The sequence below is a fragment of the Anser anser genome (assembly GCF_964211835.1).
Source record: "Anser anser genome assembly, chromosome: 2".
NCBI lineage: Eukaryota > Metazoa > Chordata > Aves > Anseriformes > Anatidae > Anser > Anser anser.
The window spans coordinates 34,290,838-34,296,322 of record NC_139721.1 but is presented as its reverse complement, the minus strand read 5'-3'; positions in this window follow the sequence as shown (position 1 = coordinate 34,296,322).

Here is a 5,485-nt window from a genome sequence, read left to right as displayed (position 1 = left end):
CATGTGTAAAATTCTCAGTAATGGCCCATTAGCAGGAATCAACAGCTACCTTAAAGAGAATCCAGCTTTGCTCCCAAATATACAAACCTGATTAGGCTTAGTTAACCAAGCAGGCACTTGAGGGCATTTCTTCTGTACGAAGTACTGTAATTGCTTTCGCATATGGCAAATACAATTATGCGTCTCACCGGTAGGGTGGATTATAAATATTATCCATGAATAATGACTTGTATTTCAATAGATAGCAGCTGCATTTCTGTAAGGAATGCTGCAGGAAGTTGTGTCAAAAGAGAAAAAAAAAAAAAGAAAAAAAAAAAGCCAGTCAGGTAAAGGGGAAAATATAAATTCTCAGTCCTGAGAAAAGACAGAGCTGGCCTTAAACTATCTGCTTAGCTCACTGCACCCAGCCCTATTCAAATATGCAAGAATGATTGATTTAAGACAGTATGCAAAACTTCCCTCTCTCAGTAAGGGTACAGTTACTATTGAAACATGTGTGCCTTGTTTTAAACAATCTCCATGAAAGAAGGGCACAAAATGCTCATTTGGGCTAAAATTATTTCACAGATTATGGAATTTACTGTGTCTTATTTATAAAAGTGGCTACCATCACAGATGTGAACTGTACAAACAGACAGAACTGATTGATTACTGCATAGATAAACTCATTTCACACATAATCAAGAAAAATTAACATTTGAAATATGGGAATAAGTACAGAATCAATTCAGTTTCAAGCATAATAATGAAGTTGTTCTAGACATGTGAGAAGTGCAATTAAAAAGGTATCCCAAGTAGACAGGAAAATTATTTGTTCTGAACATATTATTTTATCCTTAGCTTTTTCTTTTCTTTCTACCTTCAGACAGATCATCCTATCTTAAGGATTCACCATTACATCTCTAGCAAGTATCAACCCTAGCAAATGAAGTCCAAGACAATATGTGAGCATTAGCAGTGAAAAGATTCTGCTGTTCTCTGCTGTTATGATAGTATCCAAATAATAGCATGGTTGTCTGTGGCATAAATGCCAGCAGCAAGAGCCAGTCTGACTTGCACACATTAACATCTGTTTTGGAGCATGATGTAAAATTTAACCTACATTAAAAAGAAGGCAAGTTTCTTTTTCAATCTTTTTCCTAAAATTCAGGATCAAAATCCTGACTCTGACAAAGTCAGGGGGAGTTTAGCCATCAGCTATTAACTTCTGAGAATTAAGATCTTCCACATAAGGCATTACTTGGCATTTACATGACAGTAATGTTGAGATGTGCCAGCAGAAATCAGAATCTGTCTGTGTTCTACCTGCTATACAAACCCAATATAGTGAGAGACCATCCCAGCCTTGGAGATATCATCTACCTGGGCAAAGCAGATTGAGGGCAGTGTGGTAACAGAGGCAGGACAGTGATTTGCTGAAGATCATGCAATACAGCCAAGTATCCTCTATCCCAGGTTGCTGCCATGGCTCTCATATTGTTTTGGTCTGCATGTGAGTTTGCCTATAAAATGTACTCTTCAAGCTACGCCCAGAGAGGTAGGTGTTATCTCTCCATCGTGAGTGTCTCTGAGCATACCTCTGAGGGGCTGGACCCTCAGCACATTGAGAAGAGCAGGGGGGCTCTCTTGTTTTGCCTCCTCCCCCCATCGATCTTCCTCCACCACTGCATCATGCCCTCCACCAGAAAATATTTTCAACCGTTCATTTACATAGGTCTTCCTAACCAAGCAATAATAATAATAAAAACCAACACATTAGTCTAAACAAGGAATTTAGGATTGAAAGAAGATATGAGATGAAACTATTTAACTCTTCTATTCATGAACAGTATAATCCCCTACCACAAGCAAAATCAGGATTATGAATGCTTTCCATTAAACAACTTTACCAGGGCTGGTTGTCCCAGTTCAGTCCTACTCCCATCTTTTCTACTCACCAGGTGATTCCCCGAGGTGTACTTAGGAAAGTTAGCCAGTAATGAGGAATTGCTTCCCATTATTTTCAAATATATTATAGGTTAAGCAGCACTCGGCAACCAGCCTTATTCTATCACTTAGTAATCCCCTCTCTTCTGAACTGTAACCAACCTTGTCACCACTTCAGCTGTTTAGCCAGACTGCAATTTGGGTGGAGAGGAGCCTAATCATGGCACCGCACACCTTCTGGCTGCAGCCTGACAGCTGCATTGCCATGGGACCCTGACAGACACCCTAAAATGTTGTTTGCCCATTTCATTCTCCTCCTTGAGTAGCTGGTAGCTGCACGCTCATCGCTTTTCAAATACAGACTTCCTCTTTGGATGACCCTTAGAATTGCTTGAGGCTACATTGGGAATGTAACCTCACATTGTCGTGTAGGGGGGAACATGGGACAATATAAGGAAAAAAAAATCTCTGGTGGCTAAGTCAGATGAGTAGTCTCCAAAACTCTGCCAGCCTACTATGTTAAATAGACCGTTCCTGTTCCTAGCAATGTCACTGTTTGACCCACCAGTTAAAAACTCACCTAAAAATGACAGTTGTTACTAAAAAGCTAACGTGATAGGTGGCCTGGAAAAAGTGGTCCTGAAGAACAAGAAGCTAGACAGAATATGTTTAAAACAAACAAACAAACAAACAAACAAACAAACAAAACCCACAACATTTTGGTCAAGCATTAAGAGGAGACTTGTAGGGAAAAGGAGGCTGAGGACTGCTTAGTATTCACATGAGTAGGACAAGCCCAGGAACAAAATCCTAACATTAAGAGCACAAGTACTGCTCAGTCATACAACCTCAGACTATTTCTGCACATTTTTCACTGCATTAGAAATCTTTGGCTCAATGTGTTTTGGAAGATCACCTGAAAGTTGTAAAGTTTAAGCAGTTTATCTAGTGCTAAATCCAGAGTAAAATACAAGATCATTCACTGTCTCTGTAGCTGTGAAAGTAAAAACCTTCCTTTTCAGGACAATGAAAGGGAGAATACCTTAATTACTTGTCTGTGTTTAGTGCTGAAAGCATGGATCTGACCAATTCCCCGTTAGGAGCCAGGTGGTGTTCTCAGAATAAAGTGATGACAGAAATGTTCAGATGGGAAATTGTGCCACACCATCCTCCCAAATGTTTTTGATGTAGTGTTTGCATACTGTTTGCTGGACTGTTATGAATTCTAAACTATATTTTATGTTTGTGTTATGGGCAAAAATCCTTGCCTAAAGCCATTCCTGTGTGTGGTCTGAAACTGACTATCACGAAGTCAATCAGTCACACCTTCACACACTGCCTCTGTAAGTCTGTGGAGTATGGAAAGAGTTATTTTTATACAAAACAACTGTATCTCCCTGTATCTCTAATAAACACAAATTGTGTCTCTTATTTTCATAGGCATAAGCAAACCCCCATTCCCTGCCTATACAAATCACAAATTGTGCTGGAAACACTGTCATTTACTGGCTTTTCTGAAACTGAGCTGTATATCCTTTCAAGTTTCTACATATCTGATTTTCTCTGTTTTTCAGCTAAGCTGTCTGCACGCCCCCTTGCTCAACCACTGAAATCATTGTCAGATATACAGAGAGTAATGGCCATGAAGGTTGGTTCTTCTGAAGTGGAAAGAGTTTGGGGAATGAGTGCCTGCAGGGCCTAATTGAGGGAAATACTGCGCGCAAAAGATTCACAGAATCCCAGAAAACATTTTCAAGGAAACCTTAGCTCCATGCTGCAGATATTCTCGAGGGTGTCTTACAAATGACTAAGGAGGTGCTGCCTTCACTGAGTTTGTAGAGCACTTTTAACTACAAGCTCTGTCTCAAACACAAGGTGAAAAGTCCTGTGATGTTTGCTACTACCCACATCTAATTTGAACCATTTAGCAAGGCCTCCAGTTCATTGTTTTAAAATCATACATCTTAAAACTGCACAGCTGTTCATCTCTGATTGCCAGTTAGATAACAGCTATAAAATACAAACCATAAGACAAATATTTCTGCAGATTTGCTAAGTTATAGCCATCCAAAAATATTCCCTCTGCTGCCCAATATGCAAACACCCTTTCTACTGTTAGATTTTATGACTGCCGAGGATGGAAGTTGTAAAGAATGTGATATCATTGTGCTATATTGTAAACTGCTATTTCACTAGATTCCCCAATTTCTTTGGGGAAATCTAGCGCAAAAAAACAATTTATGTGGAAAAAAACTAATTTATAAGAAATACCTTTCTTCTCAGATACAGTCAAGTACATTACCATAAATATGTTTTACAAATACAGTGTTCTGAGCACAGACCACCCCTATTACTGCCAGTGGGCTGAAACCTGGGGTTTGGCTGCCTAATACTGTTTCTCCAGTTCTAACAGTTCTGCATTAATATGGTGTGAAAAACCTATATATAGAATGCTTTTGTTAAAATCAGATTATACTAATTCTGTATGAAGTGCTTTAATGAAAAATGTTTAATGGCTGAAATACTATAAGACTGCAGTTAGAGTGCAGGTGCAAAAATGATATTCTACACTCCCTGGAGAGCAAACTTGTACATACTGTGAAATATCAATTAAAGTTTATAGTTGCCTGTACCGGTTAAATGTCTTTTTCATGGGAAATTTTCATCTTCTCTTATGAAGCAATCACTTGGGTTAAAATGTGTACTGAATTATGTGGGCATTTTGAGTTATTAAGGAATAGATTTGTTTTACAAGCAAGCTGTAAGCATTCTTTGCCGTTTTTATGAGGTCATCTACATGACTTTTAAATGACGCTCTTGGCCAACCTCGATTCTCAGATCAGTTCATTAATTCACACAGCTGTCTTTAAAAACTACAGGAATAGTATATACTGGAGTCTGGAAGAAAGAGGTGGATTTTGAGGCTGTATTTCAATCACGGGGCCTATTGACATCATAAACTATGAGAGGACAGCCTAAGCTGTTTTGTGAACAGCAGCAAGCTCTTGATTGAAATACAGTCTGGTTAATTGATTTCTTTTAGAATATATAGAGAAAGGATGCAAAACTTCTCTTTGAAGTGAGTACACCTTACAGAAACTGTTATCTGGGACAAAAGCAACATTCAGAGAGTTCATCTCAATAAAATCTTATATTCTATGGTATACGCTACGGTAGTCAAACTGCTGACATTCTTCTGGATTTGAATGGGGTAGATCTGGATTTAATTTCTGACTCTGCCACATTTCCTGGGTGATATCAGACAGGTGTCTCATCTCCCTGTTTTTCTGCTCCACATTTTTATTTTTTTGAATAGTACACCTGTTTTTCTTTCTTATCCTTTCTCTCCCTTTAGGGGGATGTTTAAGAGAATACAGTCTGAGCTGACATATTCAGATGAAAACTTTCTAACAAGATCATGCTCTCCCAGTTTTTAATGTGCCCCTCCACAAGCTGATAGAGAGCTGAAGTTGAAATCTAACAAATCCTTGCCACTAAGCAGATGCATGTTAGAAAAGAAATAATCTTCACAGAGCTTTATTCAGAATGGGGTGACTAA